A 26,181-nucleotide genomic window follows, 5' to 3' on the forward strand; every position below is an offset into this window, starting at 1 on the left:
TTTTACACTTCTTTTTGGATACGTTTAGTTACTGCTTTATATTTCTAAGAAATTATCTCTTTTTCTACATTTGTAAATGTTTCTGTAGAGTTAGATATATTATTACCTCACAGCCATCTCAACTTTCCCCTCTTGTCTGATGGTTCTCGTTCATTCCTCATGGTCCTGCTTCTCTGTCTCGCCCGTAATTAGCGCATGAAGGTTTAACGTCAAAGAATCAGATTTGAATTAAACCACGTTTTCTACTTGTTTGGTTTATTTTGTCCATATTTTCACTTTCATGTTTGTTCATTTATTTTCCTAATTCTTGGGTTCGTTTTGTTACTTTACTAATGTTTTTAGCAGAATACCAAATTCCTCTCTCTTTGTTTTTCTTTGAAAGCAGTGAAACTGTGGTAAGACCCATATTTTCTTTTAATAGAACCTTCCCTGGGTCCATACGGCTTCGGCATGAAACGTTCTCCTTCTCAAAGCTGCTGGATACTTTCTCATTCTTTTTTGATTAACTCTCCGATCCAAGTATTATCTGTAAGTAAACTTCTTATTTTCAAGCCCTTAAGATATTTTTCATCGTCTTTTCATTATTATGAATAATTTTACTTTTTAATCATCAGATTATGGGACCAGCAACGTTTCGGCTTTCATTTTAATTGTTTCAGGAGGTTTCATTTGAGGCCGAGCGTGTCCCCGGTTTTGGTACAGGGTTTCCGCGAGGGGAACCGGTGGCTCTCTCTGAAGGGTGCGGAGGGCTCTCCGCGCGGTGCTGGTGTGCCAGCGGCCAGGACGGGCACATGTACTTGGCCAGGGCCACTGCTCACTCACGGAGAGGTCTCTGTGTCTCCATTTCCTGGTGCTTCATCATGTCCTACGTCCGCTCAGTGACGAACCGGGGGCAGGGAAGTCAGGCTGGGAATCGGTTTTACCAAGTCCTCTCGGTCTCTAGTAGCCCTCGCTCGAAGAGTCACTCGCATTTATCACGTGCCAAACGACATCCGGAGCCCCCGCCCTGGTGTCAGGAGGCCCGCCAGAGGGATGAAGGCAGAGGACGTCACGCGCACCCCGTCAGCCTCGTGGGCTTCCCGTGGGGGTTCCCGGTGGACCCCTCACCCTCACCCCTCGCCGCCCTCTCGAAGCGCAGAGTGAAGATCATCACCTCTTCATAAATGTTGCCTTTTGTTATTCCGCAGGTCTCTCCCTCTTTATGCCACTTAGTATCTCTTTCTGCAGAAGCAATTTTAACAGCTTTACGGAGGTCTAATTGACCTAGAAACGCTGTACCTGTAATTTGATGCATTTGGACACACGCAAACCCTGTAACCTGCCACAGTGGGGGCAGCGGACACAGGCCGTGCCCCGCCAAGATTCCTTGCAGCCTCCTTTCCTGTAGCAAGAACATTGAACACGAGCCTCACCCTCTCAGCCCGTTCCTCGGTGCCGCACTCCCTCGACCGGGCCATCACTGTGCCATGGGCGGCGGGTGCGGCTCGTCTGGGTACCCGAACCCTCGCAGCCCGGCACAGAGCCCCGCTCCCTCGACCCGCCGTCGCCACCCCCGCTCCCCGCTCCTGTGCGTTGGCTACTCAGAGCCCCTCCTCTAAGAAGGCCACGTCATATTTCCATCCGGCGACTGCCTTTGTTTGGTGTCATGGCCTCTAGGTCCATCGTGCTGGACTTCAGGACTGACCGCCGCACCGCTGTGCTCATACCCACGTTTCCTCCAACTGCTCACCCGCCGAGGGGCAGGTCGGCAGGCTGCGCGCAGCGTGCAGGACACGTGCGGGAGCCATGGGGAGCCGAGGCGTCCCGGAGACCCTGCTGCGATTGTTTCCATCCAGACGCAGAAGACGGACCGCTGGGTCTGTGCTTCTTTTATGTTCCATTTTCTGGTTTCAACCTTGGGTTCTGTTTGGCTCCGCTAACGAACTTCCGTAGAGCGCGCACTCCCCTCCCGGGCCTAACCGACCAGCGCCTTCGTGCGCGGACGTTCCCCGCGCTGCTACGTAGCGGGCGCTTCCCTTCGTCGTTGTCTGCGGAGCCTCCGTGTTTCTTAGGGCTTCGGTCGGCTTCTCCTCCTCGCGGGTTCTGTACAGACCGGCTTCGTTGTTCATTAAAATTGAAAGCAGAGTCTCTGAAGGGCGACGGCTGTCCACCCCGGCAGCGGACTGACGGCCGCACGTGGCCACACTTCATAACGCTTTCTACGTACTTGTATTTGCACGTTTGATCAAATGATCATTACGTTTTCTCCAGTGGTGATTTTCTCTGTGTGGAAGCTCACTGCCCTGCCATCACTCCCTCGGACTCTACGTTCTCGAGCAGGGATTTTTTCTGTAAGTGGAAAACATGACACGGCGACTCGCGCCGGTCTTCTGTTGCCTCGGCCAGGGAGGCGATGGGCTCCACGCCTGTGTTTCCCTCCACGACGCTCTCCCACTAATGAGGCCTTTCAGACTGTTTTGCTTCTTCCTCCCCTCCTCCTCAACCGTCTAGATTGTGCTGAGATTGTGTAAAATCTTATTTCTGGACCATTATTAGAATTTCCATTTTGGTTACCAACTGCATTTCTCCTTACCTGGCCTGCAGATAGACTCCCGTGTAAGAGATGGTGTAGGAACGGGGGTGCTCATCGCAGTGACTTAGTGAGGGGAAGTACTAGAATCGACCCAAATGTCCACCGATAGGAGGCTGATTATAGAAATTACGGCGCATTCACACCGTTGAACTCTGGCAGCGTTAATCATGACTAGAAAGCTTTTCATACCCTCTACAGAAGTGTCTCTAGGTGGAATTTTCAGTAAAAACATTGAGTCCAGCCTGATGTATATAAAATGTTGCTATTTTGTTTCATGGTATATAAAATACTGCTATTTTGTTTCTGGTGAGGGTGGGGAGCATGCGGTGATCCGATGATCCGTTTTGCTTCTGGAAAGACACAAGCTTGAGCCAGTTCCCCTTATCCGTGAAGAGGAGCTGGTGGGGGGGGTGGCCCTTCCAGGCCCTCCCAGGCCCTCCCAGGCCCCCAGACCAGCTGCTCCGGCGTTTGCTGATACTCCCGGGAGCGTCTCCCCAGGAAACGAGCAGGTGTGTCCTCGTGTGTCCTGCAGATCCCCTGGGCCCTCTGTGCCAACATGTTCTTGTCTGGGGGACTGGGGGTCCAACAGGGTCCCTCTTTCCCAGACTCCAGGGGTTGGGGGATGAGCTGTGTTGCCTCTGACCTCTGGTTCGATGGATGTTTGCCCTGTGGCCTTGCCGTGCTCTGTTCTTTCCACCCCAAGCGTGTCCTTTCTATCCTCGCCGCTGGGGAATCGAGAGGGAAAGCCTGGGGCGGGACCCCGGGCTGCCTGTGGGCCATGGGCCTCGCCCCGTAGGGTCAGAGGGGGCCTCCTGCAGCTCGCTCGCTGGGCTGTGCTCTGTCCTCTCCTGGGGCGGTCGGAGGCCAACCACTGCCACCTCCCGACCCCGGAGATTCCCAAGCCTGCCACGCGAGCTCCGTGTTCTGCTGTCTGGTTGGTAGAAACCTTGGGTTTGGCCCCGCGGGGCACCAGCCTGGGTCCTCCTCTTTAAACACGAGTTTTATCCTGCGGTCGTTTCCCCTGGAAAGTCTTGTCCAGGTTTTCTCTCCCTCTCCTCCAGGGTCCTCTTTCCTGCCTCCCGACTTCCATTCCCGGCGTCCTGAGATGGCCCATCACGGGACACAGGGGCAGCAGTGGCCTTGGGCCGGGGGTCTGACGGCGGAGCCCCGTTGGCCTCTGGGGCGGGGCCTCCCACCTGCTCACTCCCCACAGCTTGTCAGGACTTGTCAGGACCCACTCCTGGGTCTGATGGGGTGGGACCTGTCCCGGGGGTTCTCCGTGAGCTCTGGGCGATATTTCTGGAGGATTTGATGCCTCGGGGGCCCCAACGGAGGTTTCCATGCTCAGCGCACCTCCCCGGACCCCAGACCCGAGCTCTGCCTGGATCCCGAGAGCTCATGGCACTGAGCAGTGTCCTGGCCATTGGAAGAAGATGGACACGAACTGGACAGGAGGCCAGTGCGTCCCGGGCCTCCCAGCACCCACCTCCATCAGGGCCACTTGCAGAACACCGGGGACGGATGCACCACCGAGCCCTTCCTGCCCGTTGTCACAGCTGCCCACAAAGCACGTGGTCTTGTCAACCCTGCGCGGGCGATGAGGACACTGACCCTTGGGGCAATGGGGTTGTCCTGGCGGAGTCGGGGAGCGGTCCGTCCACACGGGCCCGGGCGGTCAGAGCTTGTCTAGGAGGAACTAATGGGCCATTGCTGCTTGCTTGTCATGCTTCTTCCCCGGCCACTTCCCTGAATGAGACCGGGGGGGCCTCTGATGGCCCCCCAGTTCCCCTGCATCTCTGTAGCTCTGCCAAGATGCATTTTATGACTGACCTGGAGCACAGCCCCGGTCCCTGGACAAAAATCTCCAGTCGTGCCAAGCGGATCTTTTATTGTTGCTATTAAACATTTATTAAACACTCCGCACCCTGCCAAAGTCAGGGATGGCAACGGGGAATGAGTGAGGGCCGGCGCTTTGGCAGATGACTGCGCGGAGCACCATGTCATGGCGGCCCTGGGCTCGGGCGGGGAGAGGGGCTTGGGGGACTCTGGGCAGGAGCAGAGAAGTGTGCAGACCGTGGAGGGGACGGGGTGGGGGATGGAGCATGGGGACAGGACATGGGGACAGGGTGGGGGGACAGGCCGGGGGAACAAGGAGTGGGGATGAGGAATGGGGACGAGGCAGGGGGACGGGACGTGGGGTAGCCCTTAGCAGGTGGGAGACGTGCCCTTGGGGGTCACCAGAGAGAAGCGTCACCAGGACCTCGTGGCTGTAGCTTTCGCACAAGCTGGAGCAGGGCCAGGGCAGGTGCCCTGCCAGGGAGGCCACAGAGAGAGCAAGCCTGTCCTGCAGGAGGCTCCGAGCTGCTCCCGTCTGCGACTCCGGCTCGCGTGACTGATGCAGGCGCCTCCACCTCCCTGGTGACACGAGCAGAGTTGGGTCCCCTCCTGGGGGGCAGAGGCAGCTGCTTCTCGATGGGGTGGGGTCCCTCCCACCCAAACCCCAAACTCTCAGGTTCGCCCCAGGCTCTCCTGCTCCCCAGAGCCGGGCCGCGCCCGCCTGCTGGGACCCACCTGTCTGGAAGAGGCTCGATGCCCCTTGTGGGTGCTCCCAGGACACCAGGGCGCGGTCCTCCTCAGCTGAGACCCAGAGGTCACCCCAACACTGCTGTCCGCAGGGCATTGGGACAGATGACGGACACGTGGACACGTGAACACCCCGCCTCTGTGGCTCATGCAGGTCTTCGGGGTTGGTGGGCGTCCATGGCCCAGCGTCCACCCCAAAGTGGGACCCACTTGTGGCGGCAGAGATGGCGGCGGCCACCAGAGGGCACTGTTGGCCAGCCCTCGACCAGCACTTGCCTGGAGCCGGCCAGATCCCGATTCTGCCAGATTCGCCTGCAGGGAGCTGCTGGAGGCCACTGAACGAGGAGTCCGCGGGGCTGGAGGAACCGCGGGGACGGGAGCTCCCCGAAATGCAGCGGGCGCCTCTGAGGACTGCCTTTGCGGGGCCGGGCCGCTGGGAGGCTGGGAGTGGCTTCACGTCCCTCCCTTGCCTCACCTTGAGCCCCAGGTCCCGCCCCTCTGTCCCTGCTGTCCCTCCAAGTTCCTGGCTGGAGGCGCTTCTTGGGCCCTCCTCAGCCGTGGGACCCTGCGTGCTGGAGACCCGACTCTCGGAGGGGCTAGTGGACACGTGGACTTGAGGGGCCTGGGGTGTGCTGGGTGCACCCATTTCCAGCAAAGCTTGGAGGGTGAGCTGGGACCCAACATGTCCTTGGAGTCACTGCCCGCAGGGGTGACCAGCAAGATATCCCCAACCACACTCCAACCTGGGCCACTGCACCCCGGTCTGCTGTCCGTGCCGGGTCCCCTCCCAGGATGGCCACGCCGAGTGGACACGGGGCAGGCGCTATGGGTCTTGGGGTCCGCAGGCTCTCCCCTGTGCTGCTTCCCTGCACGGGTGCGTGGTGTGCCTGTGTGTCCGCGCACACGCGAGCTCGTGTGAATGCACACGCACACGAGTTAAGCATGCACGGGCACACGTGTTTACACATGGGCGTGTCACTGTGTTAATGCCTGCCTGTGTGTTTGTACACAGACACGTGCGCCCGTGTGCGTTCTCCCCCTCCCCGCGAGGACAAGCCTCCTGGAACCCACAGGTTCCCCGCCTCTCCCTCTCCGCTCTCTGCCTCCGTCCCAAGCGCAGCGCTCAAACCACAGGCAGCAGGTCCATGACGTGGGTGACCAGCCGGCTCTCCGCAGTGACTTCGCGGGCTGCAGAGCTGAGGTCAGAAGCCCTCCCACACTCGACACCCTGACCGGCCTCGGTGGCCCCCCGTGGGCACTGAACTCCTGACCAGGATGCCCATGTGCACAGCCCGTCTCCTGACCACATCCCCACTCAGTGGCTGCTTCCTCCTTCCCGGAGGAACCGCTGCCCTCCCGCACGGGAACCTAGACTTCCGTCTCTCCCAGACCTGCTGGTCATTAATGACTTGCTCTGACCAGGCTGATCCTTTCCTGAGCGTCTGCAGGAGGATGAGCTTCTCTCCCAGAGGCCTCTGAGCCTCTCTGAGGCACCTGGCCCAGGGTCAGAGCCACGGCTGTGGCTGCTCCGTGTCCAGCATCCCTCGGTGGGTAGCTCCGCGAGGCAGCCGCCCCGTGGCCTTGCGGCCCAGCTCGACCACTGTCCAGGAAAGAGAAGATAACAGCCGATCCACAGGGTGTCTTAATCGGCCGCGTTTCCTCCCTGAAACAGACCTTTCAGGTGGGAGGAACCTCCGATTCCAGCCCATCCCATGCTCCACGCCAGGCTGGTGGGCACCCGCGCCCCGGGGCTCACGGGGGCAGGTCAGCAGCTGCTTTTAACTCTGTCTGTTGGGGCAAAGTGCTCTGTGCTTCATGATTCTTAGACTCGCGTGGCCTTCTGTGTGCTGCTTGTCTCATCCGTGCAAACCTGCTTTAATGTCAAACACCAGCCACGGGGGAGAGACCAGTCCTCCCTTTGCGGTGACAGCGCAGGAGCCCGAAGAAGGCGGGCCGTCTGCCAGGACAGAGGAAGTGTGTGTCTTCTCTGCTTTGGAGCCCACGGGGCACCGCCCGCGCACAGCTGCCCTGGCCCTGATGGGGACTGGATCTCCCCACCGCCCCCACCTAGAGGCCCTGCTCAATGCTGGCGGCGGACGGCGCTGGGAGCCTGGGCCCTGAACTTCCCCCTCTCTGCCCCACCCCTGCATCCCTGGGGCCCGGGCTGCCCCAGATCATGGGGGGACCTGCTGGGGGCCCCGGAATACCTCCAGCCTCCCGGCTACAGGCTCTTCCTGACCGGAGCAGAGGCTGCCCTCGGCGTGCCTGGGCCAGGCATGTTCCCCAGAACCTTCCCTTCCCCAGAGCCCACGGACCTCACCTGTCTTTTCCCCGTGGGCTGTGGGACGCTGAGGGGTGACATCCAGGCGCTGAGTGCACCGGGGTGTCCGGCAGGAACGGAGGAGGGGGCCACCCCAAGAAAGCCTGTCATGACTTCTCCACGGAAAGCTGTCCCATGTCCTCTAGGGACTTGGTTTCCTGGCACGGGGGCGTCTGGGAGGCACAGGAAAAGAGGGCTTGGCCTGGCTGCCCCTCACTTGCCAAGCCCGCCCGCCCCTCCCGGGTCGTGCTGGCCCCGCACCCCTGGCGGCCCGAGTGTCTTCTCTGACAGCCGTTTGCTTCAGTTCTTTGTTTGACCGGAAGGAGCCCCCAGCCCCATGATTAAGTTAGGAAAACATCTGTCCCTTCCTCACGCTTCTCCCCGAGCATGCGGGGCCCCACAGGGACCCTGTTCTGAAGGAAGTCCCTCTGGGCTCCCTCAGAACCCAGCTGGGGAAGGTCGAGTCCCCCGGGCGGCGTCCGGAGCCTGGCTAGGCCTTGGAGCAGGGGTGGGGAGCTGGGAGGGACCCTGGGGGTCCTTGGAGGAGCCTGGAGGGGCCTGTGCAGTAGGCCCGATCCTGGGCCCCTCCCGCCCCAACCAGAGCTGCCCTGTTGACCTTTCCTGTCTTCAGGACGGCCGCCAGGGGCTTCCATGGGGCAAGAGAATCAGGGATCGGGAAAGGCGGAGTTCGGAACCCACACAGCCAGCGAGCCGGGGCTGCTGTGGGGCTGAGAGGGGCCCGTGGAAGGGAGGTGCTGGGACAGGGGCACTGGCCGTCCCCACGAAGTCACCGTTGCCCCGTGGAGCGCCCGTGACGGTCGTGTCAGCTACCTGGAGCTGGTGTCTTCGTGGGTGTGGGCACACGTGTGTGTACCTACGCACACACCCACACCCGCGCCGCACACACCCACGCCTACCACACACTATGTACAGACACACACACCCCCATGGACACACAGACCTCAGGCACACACACACACACACACACACACACACACACACACAGTCAGGCACAGCCTATGGGCCTGTTGCTGCCGACGCCCTCCCTTCCGCCCCCGTGCGACCTGAGCATCAGACTCACCGGCCGAAAATCCCGTCTCCAGTCTTGCGGGGGCCGCCCCAGTCTTGCAGTCCTGGGGACCCACCGCACACGCAGGTCACGAAGGCCGTGACGCGGCGAAGGAAGTCGGGATGTCGTGCCGACCTCTCATTTAGGGTCTGTGGCTGGTGCCCGTGGTTCCCTGGGCTGCTCTTCCTCGCAGGGAGGCCTGGGAGGCTCCGGGCAGTCCTGGCTTACGTGGTGGTCCTGTTCTGGGTTCGAGGCTCCCTGGGCCAGAGGAACTCAGCTGGCGGAGAGCTGGGAGCCTCGTGGTCACCCTTGTCCCGGCCACCCGGCGTGAGCCCCCGGCCTGGCCTCTGTGGTCAGTGTCCCCACCCGGAGGCCGAAGGGGAGCTGCTCCTTGTGCTCCCACGACCAGACGCCCTGTGCAGGGAACAAGGACTTTCTGCCAGCGCCGGCCCAAGGGAGGACGCTGCCCGGTCCTCTCTGTACTGGATCTGAGTCCGTCTTTCGCCCCCGGCAGGAGACCTGCCGCAGGAGCTGTCTTGGCGAACTCCTGCCCGGGTCCATCCCTCCTCTCCCAGCGCAGAGCTGTGCGTTTCGAAAGTTCATCTAGTCTGACCAAATCCTGTCCACGCTCCGTTGATTACTGTACAATTAACAGCAGGAAATTACACACTGCTGCAAGGCAGAGACCCCGAGCCACAGTCGCGTGGGCACCTGCAGGCCTGATAAGCTGAGGGCATTAAAAATAGAACAGCTACAGCTCGAGGTAGACCAGCAGGCCTGAAATTTTAATAGGCTGCAGCTCTGGGCAAAAGCCAGCGTCTGGAGGAGGCCAAGGGCCGCGTGTCCTGGAAATCAGGCTGGCCGCCTCCCAGAGCTTTCCACGCCGCCGCCGTGCTCGGCTACTTGCACGCCCTCCCGGCCTTGCCCCTGCTCCCGCAGTCAAGCCTCTACCTGGGCTCCTCTCAGTGCTTCAGACGCCCGGCATAAGCCAGGCGGAAGTTAATTGTCTGTTGCATGATTAATCGATTAGTCCGATACCTGCAGGGCTCGGGACGGTGGGTGGAACTCCAGAGTTCTTTGCAAGCCCCCGAGAGCATTCGCCCACCACGGAGGCCGGCCTGTGTGTCTGACCGGGAACGGCCCCCGCGCCCCCCATTGTGGGCTCCTCCGTGGGACCCGCGGCACTAGGCTGTGGGGCTGCAGCTGCCGAGACCTCCAGGACGGCGCGGGCACCGCAGAGGCCACCCCAGGACAGCCCGACCAGACGGCGCGGCCGCCCCCGAACCCTGCATGTGCTGGCAGGTGAGTCTGCGGGACGGTCCTCTGCTCCTTGGACACTCAGGCCCAGGAGGCCGAATGCCTGCCTATGTCCGGCGTGGCACGTAGAGAGAGCAGCTGGGGTTGGTCACACACCGGATGTGGCTGCCAGCGGCGGGGGGCGGACGCTCACTCCAAGGGTGACCCCTGAGATGTGCCCTCCGTGGGCCGATCCACAGCCCGGGCGGGGTCTCAGCGGCTCACCCCTCCTTGGAGGAGCCCGCCCTCCGCCCCCACAGGAACCCGCCACACGTCTGGGACCAGATGTCGGGATTTCGTAGGAACTCTACGGAGACGGACCACCTAGTAGGCAAGGCAGGAAGCTCCGGGGGTCCCAGGGTCTGCGTGCGGCCCCCCACCCGGGAGCCCGGCCAGACCCCCCCCCACCTGCCGCAGGGCCCTCGCACAGCGCCCTGGGGACCCTCCTCCACCTCCCAGCGCGGGGTGTCGAAAACAAGGTGAAAACAGCTCGTGATTACAGGTGGTGGTGGACGACGCCAACAGGAGCAGAGCGTGTTCTGATCAGATTCACACGTGACGTGAGGAAAGGAAGGGTCCTGAGCTCCTCCCCGGGAAGCGCTCACAGGACAGCAGGCCAGGGCCTCCCCGGTGGGCGAGGGTCCGAGGCTGTGTTCCCATGCACGGGCAGGGGAAGGCTCTGAGTGGCAGGTCAGGGGTGCCCTGGCCCATGGAGGGGACCCGGAGGGCCTTGGGCAGAGGGCACGCTTGTGGGCCCAGGGCTGAGAGGCCAGGTCACGGGGGAGGTGGGTGTGTAGCCCAGTGAGAGCCCAGGGGGCTCCGCAGGCCCAGGAGGAGGACGTCCAGGCCCATGAAAAGCAGGAGCTCCTCGGGCAGGACTTTGACCCTTGAAATCAGAGCTGGGACCCGCAGCTATGCCCCCTGGCATCCGCTGCCCCAGGGCCAGCCCAGAAGCTACGGGCCTGGGTACATCCCGGTCCAGGGACCAGGGAAGCAGCGTCAGCATGCCCGGTGAGGGCTGGGGCTCCCCGGAGCGGGGCCTGAGGCAGGCCCGCTGTTCTGGCAGTGTTTATGCCCCTTCTGCTCTGCTCAGTAAGCGGGAGCTGATTTGAGGAGGCCGTGAGGACGCTCACGAGGGTTGGAGCCTGGTCACCGAGCAAGGCCCTGCACCAGGGCTGGATGCTGTTGACCCCCCGTGGCTTCCACGTCCTCCACACCCCGCCCCCATGACCACGGCCTGGGACCTCCCGTCCCTGCTTCCTTCCTGGCGGAGGGGCTCAGAGGGCAGGGCAGCCGCTTGGGCCATCCTGAAAGGCTCAGAGGTGTGGCTGGCCATTCAGCGATTTGTCTGTCCACCGGGCACGGGCCAGCAACCTGGATGTGCATGCCGGGGCTGAAGGCTGGATGCACAGAGTGTGTCCCCGAGGGGCCAACACAACGGGCAGTGACCACTGTTCCTGGGCGGGAACCTGGAGCAGGGCCCAGGGCAGGGGCATCTGTGAGGGGTCCTTGGCCAGCGCCAGGCCCACGGGAGGTGCACTGAGCTGAACGGAGGCCCCCAGTACGTCCACGCCTCCACGCCGGCAACCAGCGGACGGGGCCTTATTTGGGGAAGGGTCTTTGCCGATGTGGTCAAGTTGAGTACTTCCTGATGAGGTCTATCTGGGCGGGCCCCAAACCCACAGATGGGCGTCCTTATAAGGGACACAGGGAGAAGCCACGTGAGGCTGGACGTGGAGCTGGGAGGCTGTGGCCAAGGAGTGCTCGGGGCCACCAGAGCCTGGAGGAGGCAGGAAGGACCAGCTCCTGCGGGTTTCAGAGAGAGGGTGACCGCCCGCCGTGATCTTGGACTTTTGGCCCCAGAACCGTGCAGGAACGCATTCCTGTGCAACACCGACAGCATCACTGGGATCCTGTGTGGGCGTCCATCTCCCCACCGCGCTCATGGGCTCCGGGGCCATTTATGTGCATTTTACGGACTCAGGGATTGTTGCCAGCATTTAGGGTTATAGCCGACACCTCGTCACGCACCTCCTTGCTTCGAATGTTCCAGCTCTGGCCAGCGGAGCTCTGAGTTGGCACCTGAGTCCCTCCGACGTGCCTTTCCTCGTTGTTGTGTGCACGTTTTATGTCTGTGATAAGGAGGCGACTGTCAGAGAATGCTGATGCGGGGTGCGGAGAGTCTCACGGAGCACCGGGGCGGGACGGGGCCCCACGGCCATCCCAAGTCCGACAGTGGCCTCAGTCCTGGGCCGGGCCGCAGCCTGTGTTAATCCCTCAAGAGCTGTCGGTCATGGGACGCTCCGTCTTAGAAGGACATTAAACCCAGTGGGGACTCGTCCCAAATATCTGGGAATTCTGTCCAGAAGATTTGGGGCTTTATAAGCTAAATGCAAACAGAGTGTGACCGAATTGTGCAGACTCGGATTCTGCCTCTGTTGTGTGGACAAGATCTTGCACACCCTGGAGCGCTCTGGGTGGAGGTCACGTGGGCCAAGGTCACTCTGTGGGTCGTCCGGGGCCATTTTCAGTTTGCAAGGTTGGCACCTTGCTCTGACCACCTTCAACGTCTGTCTGGCTTCATTTTCTGACAACGTTGACTTTTCAAAAGAGGGTTTGGTTGAGGTAACCAGCTGGATGGGGGCCGGTTGGCTTCTAAGCCGATCAGATTTCTGCACAAAACAGGCGAGGCCCCTCCCCCTACACCTGCTCCCCGGGAGAAGCCTGGCCTGGCGGGGTCTCCCGGCTGCAGTCAGGGGAGCGTGTGTGGACCCACCTGCGTGGGGGCCTGGACCTCCCCTTCCCGTGTCTCTGCTCAGCCAGCGGACACCCCGCTCTATCACACCCGCATCCCTGGGCGTCTGTGAGGACCACAGTCCTCTCCCTGTCCCCCGACCCAGCCGATCAGTAACTCTGCAGAATCCCAGAATTCTGCTGTACCGCCTGACCCTGCGAGACCCTGGGAGACCCTGAGAGACCCTGAGAGACCCTGGCTGCAGCCAGGCTGGACAGCCCGTGGGGAAGCCCAGGGTGGGAGCCCATAGACTGGCTGGAGGCCCACATCCACCCGGCAGGCCCGTCTGCTCCCAGGGAAGGTGCTGGCTCTGGCCTGGCGGCTCCCTGACGAGGATCCTTGGCCCTTGGGGACGCCCCATCCACCCTGTGGTCCCTGGGCTGTCTGCGGCCCCCCACCCGGCCGCACGTCTGTCCCCCTGCAAATGCTCTCGTCTTGGGCGCACTTACCTCCCCTCACCACAGTTACTCCAAAACCTGTTTCCTCTTATTTCCCAAAGGTCCCCTTGAAATCAACTTCCTTGGCTGTCCAAGTCGGCAGAGATAGCGAGAAACCCGGGCTTCCTCCCCGACTGAGACTGAGCTGACGCTTCTGCACACCCACAGCTCCTGGGCGGCTGGTCCCCCGCGTGACCGCTGCTTCCCATTCCGGTGGGGGCTGCAGAGGGCAGGGTCTTGGGGGGGGCCAGGCTCCCGCGTCCGGGAGGGGTCTCAGCCAGAGGCAGTCCCTGACTTTACCTGCATCTGCCGAGCCCTGGCGGCTGGCGAGAAAAAGGAGGGAATCCCAGTTTAGATGAGGGGAGTCACAGTCAGGCTCCCCGACAAGACCGCACCGAGGCTCGGTTTCCTGGTGGCGTCTCCCGAATTACATGCAGCGACAAAGCATCCCAGGGCGAGAATTCAGCCTGTCCCGCGCTGGGAGAGGCAGCTCTGGTGCCGGACGAAATGACGGGCGTGGGGACAGCGGGCTCATGCACCTGGATCCGCTCGGTGGCGTCACCAGTCGCGACACCGACCGCCCACCATCCCCATGTCCGTCCGCAGGAGGGGCCGCCGGTTCCGCGCGGGAGACGAGGAGCCACGCCGGAGCACGAGTTAGGGAGTCCCCCCCAAGAGACGTGGTTAAGTTAAAAAAAAGGAAGTATTAGTCTTCAGAGGAGCAGACGGGTGGCCGCAGAGTGTGAAGCCACATTCGTGACATGAGTTGGCCTCGCTCGTCGAGACTTAACAGAGCCGCTCCACCATCTGCAGGGAGGAGCTCGCCTGGGCTCGCCGCGGAGATGCAGGCAGAGCCGGTTCCCTCCCCCGTGCTCTGGGGCTGGCGTGCCCTCATGTCTACCAGAATTCCTGGGCTCCTGGCCCTTTCTCCACCTTCTGCTGCCCTCTTCCCTCTTTTATAAAACCGACTGGTATTTTCAGAGCAGTTTTGGTTCAGAAGGAAATTGAGTGGATTTCCACATGCCCGCTGGCCCCGCGGCCTCCCCCGTATTCAACACTCCCTGCCCGAGGGCATCTACTCCAGTCGGTGGATCAACATCGACCCATCTTCACCAGAGTCCGCCACGGACACTGGGCTTAGCTCCTGGTATTGTACCCTCCGTGGCTTTGCACAGTTGGGTAATGGCCTGTGAGTGTGACGAGGAATCAGGCAGAGCAGTTCCATTGCCTTAAAAGTCCTGGGTGCGCCCGGGGCATCGGGGGGGCTCCGTCGGCTTTAGCACCAGACTCTAGATTTCAGCTCAGGTCATGATCTCAGGGCCGTGAGATGGAGCCCCACGCTGGGTCCACGCTGGGCAGGGAGCCTGGTTGAGAGTCTCTCTCCTCCTCCCTCTGCCCCCGCCTCCCATCACGGAGCACTTGCTCTCTCTCTCCATTCTTCCCTCCCCACGGACCCTTGGCAACTACTGGTCCTTTCAGTTCTCCGTGGTTTTACCTTTTCCAGAGTGTCACAGAGCTGGAATCGTGCCGTGTGTAAACTTTTAGTGATGTGCATTTAGGAGGCTTTCCCCCCCATGTCTTTGCATGGCTTGAAAGCTCACTTCTTTTCCGCACTGTATAATATTCCATGGTCTGGACGGACCACAGTTTATTTCTCGACTCACCTACCAAAGGGTGTCTCGGTTGCTTTCAGATGTTGGCAATTATGAATAAAGCAGCTGTAAACACCCGCGCGCAGGTTTTCTTGTGGACACAGGTTTTTAACTTCTTTGCATAAAGGCCAAGGAGTGCAATTGCTGAATCGTATAGTCAGAGCAGGTTTGGTTTTGTAAGAAACTGTCCTCCAAAGTGGTTGCGCCATTTGCCTTCCCAGTGACCAGGGAGGAGCTCTCCTGCTGCACCGTGTCTGTGCGGGCATTTGTGTTGTCCGTGCTCTGGGTTTTGGCCGCTCTGACAGGAGCGTGGTGGTGTCTCATTGTTGCTTTGATCTGCCTTCTCACAACGCTGCAAGTTTGGTATTTCTGACTCTGAGGTGTTTACGTGCACATACAGGGTTTTCCAGAAGCAGGGATTTTCAGTTGCAATTATGGTTCCCATTGCATTTTTTTTCTGTGAACACACTTGCTTCTTTATGGCGGGGAGAGCCGTGGAGAACAGGAAACAGAAAGCAGTCAAACCCTAAATGAGGAAAATCATCCCTCCCTTCTGGCTTACTCCTTGTGATTTGCAAAGACTTCCCCTCCAGTACTCGACGGAGTCCAGCGTGGTCTGGGAGATACATCTACAACAGAGTTCATCATACCCAATGTCTCAGGGCTCTGCAGGGGAGCAGAACCCATAGGATATTTATATATAAAAGAGATTTGTTTCCAAGAACTGGCTTAGTGATTGTGAAGAATGGCCAATCCAGAATCTATAGGGAAGGCTGCGTTTAATCTACCCTGTGTTATTCAGTTTGGGCTTCTGTAACGACATACCACAGACTGGATGGTTGTGTATAAAATGGGGACGGATTCCTCACAGTTCTGGAGGGTGGGTGTGCGGGGTTAGGGCGCTAGTGTGCCCAAGTTCTGCTTTAGCCTCTTGTAGAAGACAGTTCTCTAGGCTGTATCACAGGGATTCACCTCTTACTCGTGTCATTTACTGCAATGCATGGGGAGGAGAAGGAAGACCCCTGGGAGATACAGCTGGTGGGGGAGACCCTCGAGATTGGCCATTTCGGTTGTGCAGGAGAGGGGGATGATCCCCAAGGCTCACTCTAGCTTGAGACTCAGGTTGCTTGTGCATACTTGGTTTGATCCCTCTTTGAGATGGACCCTCACCCTTGACAAGGCAGGGATAATAAAAATCAGGCTGAGTGAGGTCAGTGAAAATGGCAGAGTATGGACCTCCAAAATTCTCTCTTCCGTAAAGCAAAGAGAAAACTGTCAAGATGGTCAGAATCAAGTTTTTCACAACCTTGAAAGTAACCAAATATTTGCAGCAATTTTGAAAACTTTATTCACTAAAAATAGCTGAGTCTCTGCCAGGGCAGTAAGCTTTAAAGCATTTTACCCTGCCTATTCTCATACTCCTTTCTGCAACTCTACAGTAACCTTAAAGAACAACAGCCTCCGACTGCAGTGAAACCCAGAAAAGCAGCACTCACCAGAAGGGGCAGAATAGGGTTGGGCAGAATTAAACTGCCATGATCTGACCTGTCTGGAGGACTCGTACGCAAAATTTTCTTTATTTAACCTGGGTCAGTGCTTGCACAATGCAAAAAGCCTTTTTCCCTGGAAGTGTGTGTCAAAAACAATCATAGGAAGCTGTTTAATTTTGCAGCCAAATGAGTTGGTGGATAAGAGTTGAGGCAAGCATTAAGGTAATTGAAAAGCTTAAAAGGAAAATCTAGGGCATGGGATGTCCACCAGGGTTTCAGAAACCTCTGGCATATCTCCGGGAAGCTAGAAAGTACCTGCACACATCGGGCTGTGTGCACGCTCAGGAAAGACCTGAGAAGGCTCTAAGCTTCCACTTCTGACTGGTCTTGAGACTTTGCATGTGCAGGAACTGAAGGCGAAGGCAGAGTTGTCTACTGTCTGGCTGAGCGTTGAAGGCCTCAACATTCATACAGGGCCCTTTGGCAAGGACTGGGAGGCTTACAGATTCAAGTCATCTATGAAATATCTGTCCAGTCATTCGCTGATCACTAAGCTAACCAAGCATAGACTTTAGTGGCCAAGCATCACAGAGAATACAGACTCTAGAGAATTCGTTAAGAAAAGTCGCTGAGTAAACAGTGACAACAGCAACAATGAAAATGGACAATGACATTTCCCCCAGGGTAGGGGAAAGAGTCAAACTTCTAGAGTTGCCGCATTATAGTATTCAAAATGTTCAGTCTTCAACAGGAATTATGAGACGTGCAAATCAATAAGAAGAACGGCCCATGCACAGGGGGAGAAGCAGTCACTAGAAATAGTCCCTGGGGAAGTCCAGACATTGGATCCAGCAGACGGAAACTTTAAGTCCGCTCCCTTAAGTACATTCAAAGAACAAAAGTGATCATGTCTGTAAACTAAACAAAAGTACAAGAACAGTCTCACCAAGTGGACAATACGAATATAGGTGCTGAAATTATAAAAAAAGAACTAGAAGCGATTTCTAGAGTTGAAAATGCAACACCTGGAGTGAGACACTCACCGAGGGCTGAGAGCATTGCTGAGCAAGCAGAGGAAATGGTCAACTGAGAAAATCCAGTCGGAGGGAGAAAAGGATGAAATGAATAAAGAGAAATAAACGAAGGCTTGGAGATGTACGGCACAGCACGAAGCAGACCAGCATGTGTGTAATGGGAGTCCCCACAAAGAGAGGGTGCGGTGAAGGATCGGAAAGAACATTGGAAGAAATCATGACGAAGACATCTCAAATTTGATGAAAAACATTACTCTACAGAACAAAGAAACTCAGAAAACTCCGGTACAGATAAACTCAAAGAGATCCACACTAAGCAACACCATAATCAAACTTTCAGAAGTCGCCAAGAGAGAATGTTGGAAACGGTAGGTGAGAGGGGACCCCTAATGTGTCAGAGACCCTCAGTGGATGCTTTGCTGACCCCACATCAGAAGCCATGAAGGCCAGAAGGCCGTCACATGACATCTTCAAAGGGCTAAAAGAACAAAACTCAACCACAAATTCTATTGCAAAATTATCCCACAAAAATAAGGGGGGAAATTAAGTCATTATGGATTAATAAAAAGAAGAACAAAACTGAGGGAGCTCATTGCTACCAGACCATCCCCACAAAAATATTCCTAAAATAAATACCTAAAATAAATTCAGGTCTTCACACTGAAAGAAAAGGTCACTAGACGGTGACTCATTCCACACGAAGCCATAAAGAGCTACGGTAAAGGCAATACATAGATAAATATGAAAGACAGTATAAATGTAATTTTTTGGCTTGTAACTTTTTTTTTCTTTTGGGTGCTTCAAAAGACAGCCACAGGCAGCAATGCCGTAGATCTTCTCTGATGGATCATCAGTGTATAGAGATGTAATATGCATGACTAGAGAAACACAAAGGCGTGGGAGGGAAGGTGGCTTATAGAAGCAAAGACTTCTTAATACCACTGAATTAAACTGGTGTCATTCTGAACTAGATTCCTACAAGTCAGGAGATGTACGGTAATCCTCAGGGCAACAACTAAGAAAATAACTTAGAACAACAGAGTGAGAGATGACGAGGAAATTAAAATGGTATGCTAGAAATACTTAAACAAAGATGGCACCATCAAAGGAACAAATACGGCCTTATACACGCAGCAGCAAATAACGCGGAAACTCTGGTGTCTGCGGGAGACACGCTTTATAGGCAGAGGAAAGAAATAGACTGAAAGCAGGAGGAGAGAATGAGCACCACCAGGTGCCGTCAGGAGCCAAGACAGCTGGACTGGCTATATTTGTATCAAAGCAGATGTGAAAGGAAACTTTGTTTCAAGACATAGAGAAGAACATCTTGTCAGCCTGAAGGAGGGAGCCCACTGAGGGGTAACAGTTGCTGACATACATGCACCGGAAAAAGGCCCCAAAGCACATGAAGCCAAGACGGGCAGAACTGAGGGAAGGCACGGACCGTTCGCCGAGCAGCCGCAGACGTCAACGCCCGGCTGTCCGTAAAGGACAGAGCACCTGAGCAAAGAGTCACCGGAAACAGAAGGCTTGAGCACCTGCATACGCAGAGCAGGTCTAGCAGACACCACAGAGCACCACACAGGTGTGGAGTCTTGACCGACTCCTACAAGAGCTCACGGAGCATTCTTCGAGGCTCATCACATTAGGGGCCACAAAACAAACCTCGGCACCAGGGTGAAGCTGGTATCCCGTGCAGTGTGTTCTCCAGCCACCGGGGATAAAACTAGACATCAACAAGACCGGGAAATTCGGCAAATTCACAAATGCGTGGAAATTAACACACTCCCAAATAACCGATGGCTTCAGGAAGAAATCCCACGGAAATCAGAACACATTCAGGCTGAATGCAAGCAGACACCCAGCACTGAGGTGTGGGATGCAGCTCGTCCTTGTTTGAGGCAGCTGAGCCCTGAGCGCTGCAGCGGCGTCCGGAGGGAGACTCAGGGCTGCAAGCACCTGCAGGAGAACAGAGAAGGGCCTCCAGTCAACGACCCAACCTTCCACTCGCAATTAGGTTGTAGCCAGAATGAGCAGAAAGAGGGAAACCATATTAAAAAGGAAAGACATGGAACAGAGAATAAAACACGTTGAAGAGAATGATACTAAATCGCCCTAATCAAAGTACAGATTCCAGGCAATTCCTGAAGCCTTGACTGCCCACCGTGAAGAAACAGACCCCCGATTCTAGAATTCCTGTGACAATTCAAGAGATCACAGGGGTCCATCTGTCCTCACAAAGAACAAAGTTGGAAAATTCGAACTTCCCCATTTTTTAACTTATTACAAAACAGTAGTCATGAAAACTAAAAACTACACACTTTTTTAATTTATCTGACAGAGATCAGTAGGCAGAGAGGCAGGCAGAGAGAGGGGGAAGCAGGCTCCCTGCGGAGCAGAAAGCCCGATGGGGGGCTCGATCCCAGGATCCTGGGACCATGACCTGAGCCAAGGCAGAGGCTCAACCCACTGAGCCACCCAGGCGCCCCATTTTTAAAAGGGTAAATTTTATGCCATGTGAATTACACTTTAGGGAAAAACCCAACTCCTGTTCGTTGACCGTTTCGGCATCTGAACATTCGTGCGTCGTGCCGGCACACGGGGCCGTTCTGCGACATGCTTCGTAGTGGCTCCTCCACGTGCTCATTCCAGGGTCTCTGGCAAACGAGCGTCTGGGTGCAGGCACCGCCCCGCCACACCAGGGCCAGCCTCGCCGACCAGGCCTGTGGCTCGTCCTCCTTCAAACCCAGCTGGGCTTGTGTACCTGTTTGAGCTTGAAACGAAAGTCAGGGTCAGTGGTTGCAAACTATGTGCCGCTGGGTTGCTGGTGGAAGACGCCGGTGCCACAGAGGGGCTCTGTGCTCCTCCCGTTCACCCCAACGCTGTCTCACAGTGACACACTCCGGTGCGGGGGGTCCCCACCAGGCAATTCTGTGACCCCACAGGGTGTCCTCAGCTGAACACACTTCTCACACCACCTGCCTGGCGCGTCCCATCCCACAGGGAGGGGCTCCGTCCCACAGACTGCCCCCCACTGGAGAGGCAGCCCCTTAGTGGGGCAGGTCCCCGGGTTACCCACAGCCTCTGTCCGATGTGGGTCCAGGTGGGTTTCCCAGGAGCCCCTTCTGGAACCTTCTCACCTGCTGGAACAGCTCGCAGAACTCAGGGGAGCGCTGACTCCCGTTCCTCTGCTTATTGCTTAGCGAAGGGTGTGATGAAGGCTACGGAAGCAGCTGGGCCCACAGCTTCTCTCCTGTCTCTGTCTGTCCACCGCCGGGTGGGTGCAGGGTGGGTGCTGGGAGGGCCCCGAGCACAAGAGCTTCTGTCCCCCGGAGCTGTGGTGCGTCACCTCCTGGCCCGTGGACGTGCTCCCCAACCTACAGGTTCTCGGAACCCCATGCGTTTGGGGTTTTTATGGAGGCTTAATCACATGGGCGTGATCAGGTGTCCACTGACTCCCCAGCCCCCCTCCCCCTCTCGGAGAGCGGGGAGCAGGGTGAAAACCCCAGCTTGGGATCACAGCTCCGTCTCCCTGGTGACCCGTCTCCACCCAGGAGCCCACCCAGAGTCGCCTCATCAGAACAGAAGACACTCCAGGTTCCCAGGAGGTTAGTGGGGTTTCAGGAGCCCGTGCCAGGACCCGGGGCGGCGGGGTGGTGGGGGGCAGAGACCCAACACACGCGTTTTCTATGATTTTACCACAGACAGTTTTTCTTTTCCGAACTAATGGAGGCTGCCGACGCGCGGCTAACAGATCCCACGTTCAGGGCTGGGAGCAGCAAGGAAGCGCCGGCCACTCCGTGTACATGTGCTCCCCAGAGGACACACACAGGCCCCCGGCACCTCATGTGGTAATAGGTGCCCCCAAGCGGCACGCAGCCCCTCGCGCTGTCTCGTAAACGCAGGTGGATTACTGCAGCCGGACGTGCGTCCTGAAGGGGGTTGGGCCGCCGTGCAGTCCCTGCCTCGGGCTCCCCTTGCGGTTGGCAGCCCAGGGTCCACTCGTTAACAAGCAATTATGCTTCGTGCACCCGCTTTTCTCTGGGTGTGTCGGGAGATCATCTCCTACGGCAGAGATAGCTCCCTTTCCCCCTCCGGACCATCAGGAGGCCCACAGTGACTATGGGCTGTTTTTCTGCAGAGTTTGTAGGAACAGAAAAAGCCCTCCCACTAAAATGAATTATCCTATTTTCTGTTCTCATGACAAATATTTAATAAATGAAGCAATTTAGAAGCGATTTAAACGTTATGGGTGAGGCAGGCCCCGGAGCTCAGCCCCAGGATGCAGCGTGGGCCACTGGCCTGCCCCAGGGAGGTGTTCAGACCAGAAACAGTTTCTGAGCCATAAATAAATAAATGCGGGTATCTAGCACAGGGCACTCCTTGGAACTTAAAAAAGAATTTAAGGGCTTACACAAACATTTCCACAATGAGAAAGTCCCCTCCCCAGGCACCTGTGACTTCCGGTCATCATCCTGACCCCATCTGCCCTGCGGAGCCGGGCATGCGGCAGAGAACAGGGTTCTCATTTTTAATATGGTTTTGTCTTCCCGGAGCACGGTGGCCACCCCAGGATAAATTTGTTGAGTGAGTGGACTGATCTCCGCTTGGTCCATGAGCTGCCCCCACTGCTCTCCTCTTTAACTGGCCCACATGCTGTCTGTGCCATGAGGGACGCCCCCAAGCAGGTCACCGCGAAGGCTATCTTACACCGGGCAGCGGCCATGTCCACGCTGAGGCATCAACCTCATGTCCAAGCAGGGTACAGCGTTGGCAGGTCCACATCAACCTCTCCAACATGAAGATGACATTGGCGTCTCTGCGAATAGCTCAGGGGAGCGACCATTTCTGTCCCCTGCTTGGAACCACATGGAATGCATTGCCCTTTGCACGACCTTGGGTTCTTCTAGGCCGTCTGCTGGGTGTGCTGGCCAGAGCGGGACGTCAGGGACAAGTATCTCTGGAAAGCTCGCCCCGTGAGAGAACGGCCCCCTCTAAACTGTTTGCAGCGTTTGCAGAGCTTGTAGGGATGAGGGACCCAGGCGGTGGGGAAGGGCTCAGTCTACCCTTTGATCGTGGCGTGTTTCGATGGATGCACGCTTCCAGAACGGCTGGAGATAAATTCTCCCAGCTTTGGCCGTGGGAAAAATTCAGAATCCGCGGACTGAAGTTTGATCTCGGTGGGAGGGTCGCACATTCCCGGCGTTGCCGAAATATGAAGGACGATGTCTTCAAGGGAAAACGGTGAGCTGCGGCGTTTGCACACGGTGCGGGAAATCCCTCCATGAAGACACAGGGACTGTCACACCGGCTTCCAGGACCCAAAGGCGGACCCTACGTGGGCCGACTCGGCAGGTGCTTGCGGCGGCTCTGTCCACACCCCGGCCTGCAGGCGGCCCGAGCACAGCCCGACGGGGGTCTCAGGGTGGGACACAGGCAAGTCAAGTGGGAGGGGACACTGCCCACTCGACGGCCAGAGAAGCAGGGGGGATGTAGCTCTGGCACGCATGCGGAGTTCCTCCAGGTCATGACGACGACGGGGGCGGGGGACGGTGGCGGCCGCGAGTGTGTGCGCTTCAAACATGGAGAAAATGTGGCGGGTTCCCACTGGAGCGGGTACCCCACTGGATACCGTGGGGAGTCCAGACCCGCTGTGCGGAGGAAGAGGAAGCAGGTCCCCACGTGATCCCACATCTGGGAGCCGTTTCGGGTGAATTCAGACCCGAATAGGAAGGGGTAGGGGCCGTGAGAAGTTAGAGGGAGTGGGAGGGGGCGAGTGGCCTGGGGACGGGGAAGGACTTGGGGGCACGAGCTAAGAGACCCGGGCGGCAGTGCCTCCCACAGTTCGTCTGCCGTGGGTGACGCTGTCCTCCGTCGCGGGGCAAGAAGACGCCTGCAGCATCGAAAACCAACATGGGGTCAGCGTCCACTGTGAGGGAATTCCTCCACGCAGATGGACGAGACAGAGGTGCCACGGAGATGGGGGAGGGCTTCCCGGTCACCAAACACGCCCAGGTTGTCAGGCCCGTTTGTAATCAGAGGAACCCTGGCAGGAGGACCCCTGCGGCAGGGAAGCCGTGCTCCTGCCCCACGACGGTGCTGGGGACACTCGGGCGGGTGTGCGGGTGGGAATGGGGACGCCCGCGGAGCCTCTCCTGGGACACACTCCAGATGTCCCTGAGCACAGCCAGGGGGCCTCGGGCTGCCATGATGTTGGGTCAGAGTCAGAGCTGTGGTCAGGCGCGTGGGCCCTGGGCAGTGTCCAGCAGAGGGAGGCACGTACGTGGCTTCTGCAGACGTGGAAACCGACCTAGGGACCGTCGGGGGCCTGTAGGGGAATTCAGCCCACGGCGGTGCTGTGAGGGGTGGCGGGGGAGTCGGCTGGGGACAGCCCAGCGGGAACCGCACCCCCCCACCAAGTCCCAGGAGAAGGAGGAGAGGCCAAAACGCACGAGGAGGAGGCGCTCAGACCTGGCCGGGCGGCTGGGCCGCAGAGGACGCCTGGGGGGTTCCCGTGTTTACCGTAGTGACGTTTCCTTCTCCTCTCCCAGATTTTCTCCAACACCAAGCTTCCCTTCCCCAGATCATGCCCCAGATAGGACGCTCCTGGCTTGAATGTACGAGACAGAAGACCGCAGGGATAGCCATTTAAAGGACAAGTCACCTGCACGACTTCACAGAAACACCGCTGCTCCCGTGTCCTCTCTGTGATGCGTGCGTGGCCGCCTGCTCCCGGGCTCCAGCTCTCCATGGGGCTCCGGCGACCTCCCGGGGCTCCGTGCCCTCTGAGCCCTCCAGGCCCTCTGAGCCCTCCAGGCCCCCGCCCCCTGCACAGAGCCCGTGGGTGAAGGAACAAACACGGGGGCCCTCGCCATACCCACGAGTGTGCCAGCCGTGCTCAGTGGGGGGAAGTGCCGGTGGCCAGGTCATAGGACACAGGTCACAGGTCACAGGTGAGGGCAAGCCCGGTGCTGCGACCCCGCGTGGGCAGGACCTGACAGTGCCCATCCCACGGTGGAGCCACAAGCCAGTGTCAGGGACACAAGCCAACATCCGCACGGGGAGGAGGGAGCTGCCGATGCGGTTCCTGAGCCCACTCCGGCCGGCAACCTGTCGTCCACCAGCCGCTCAAGGGCGTGGGCGGGCGAGGGCTCCCAGGCCTGTTGCCGGGAGGAAATCAGGTGGGAGCAGCAGGTGCCTCGTTCACGGGGTCCCGGAGGCACGTGCCAGGCGGGATGGGAAGAAGAGGCCACGTTCACGTTCCGTCCTTTGGCCGGAGCTCCCTGCAGCGGCCGCGTGGGGCTGGGGGAGCACGATGCCTCCCTGGGGGTTCTCTTGTGCCTGGAGGACTCGGGGGCGCGCGTGCGTCGTTGGGACCCAGCTCCCTGCTTTTCTTTAAACGAGCCGGTTCCCCTGACATGAAGCACTTGCTGGAGAGTCGTTCCAAGGCAAGCGGAGGCCGGTCCTTCCGTGGGGGCTCGCGGACGGCTCGCGGTGCTGCTGGTCCGGAGGGGCGGGGCTTTGTGGGTTCACCGCCTGGACGGAGGCCAAAGTCTTTGGTGCTGCTGCGCCAGGGCCGGCTGGGCCAGCGGCTCCCACTGCCCGAGCGTGGTGTGTTCGGGCCTGCACTGCCCCCCAGGCCGAGCGCGGGGCAGGACCCGCCGTCCGCAGGGACCCATCGACCCTCCTGGAGCTTGTCAGGGTCCTGGGCTCTCGGACGGCGCGAGTGAAGCCGACTCGGGGGGCCCTTCACCGTTCGCCCTGTTCACTGACGTCCCCATGCACGTCTCCACACACATCCCCACGCGCGTCCTTTCCGGATAGGGGCCCTCCTATCGGGAGCCCTCCTCATCCTCTCAACCCGGGGCACGTTCGTTGTGCCCAGAAGCTCTTCCGGTCTCTGCCTGCTTCCCGCCGCCTGGAGGGGACGAAGGAGCTGTGCCCGGCTACTCCTTCCCCGGGCGGGACCTGGCGCTGTCCCCTGGGCGGAGCTCGGAGGGCAGGGACAGTGGGGTTTGAAAGTGAACCAACCACATGGTCGTGAAGGAAAAGATGGGTGAGGGTTTTGGAGGTCGAATCCCAAACCCCGAGGATTAAACGACCCTGAACCCCTCCCCCCGACCCAAGAATTAGAGGCTGGGGACGCTCTCCTTTTATGTGACAGGTAAATTGGAAAGTGACATGGTATGAACAGAAAATGGGCAGTCACACAGGAGAGAATAAATTATGTGGCGAGGGGCCACGGCGACACTTCAGAAACAGTCTGTGTGAAGGCACAGTCTTCCTCCCCGAGTCTGTCGTGTGCTCTCGTCATTCACCTTCTTGTTCGTCTGCCGGCTTACCTGCGCCTTCCCCGGGGTTGCCATGTTTTCTGGAGATCCTGTTGTAGGACAGTCATGAGCTCCGAGTCACAGGCGGGGCGGTCTGCACCAGGGGAACGCAGAAGCTGGGACTATGTGCCTGAACGGGAAACCAGAGACAGAAGCAAAACCCACAGCAACGCGTCGGGAGGGCAGAGCTATCGTCCTGTCTCCTCTGTCTGCTGGACATGTCCCACCAGTCCACCGAGCCCGGCGGTGCTGCGGGAGGGGCTCACCCTGTCGGCCTGGCTGGGGGACAGCGCAGAGACCTCCCTCTCCTGCCCACGGCCCCTCTGGGTCAGAGTCCACGATGGGGGCCCCACACCATGCGGAAAGCAAGTCTCTGAGAGACCAACCCTCGCTAGCTTGTGTGAAGCCCCCAACTTCATCCAAGGACGAGGAAATCCATGCAGCCAACATGGGGTCGGGATTCAGAGCGTGATGCCTGCTCCTCGGTGGGGTGGGGGGGATCTTGGAGAACTGGAGGTGGGAGGCCCTCGGAAGCCTGTGGGATGGTTTTGGTGGTGCAGGGATGATTATTAGAAATAATCGAGTAACTTAAGTTTTGGAAATA

The sequence above is a fragment of the Meles meles genome, chromosome 7, assembly GCF_922984935.1.
Source record: "Meles meles chromosome 7, mMelMel3.1 paternal haplotype, whole genome shotgun sequence".
NCBI lineage: Eukaryota > Metazoa > Chordata > Mammalia > Carnivora > Mustelidae > Meles > Meles meles.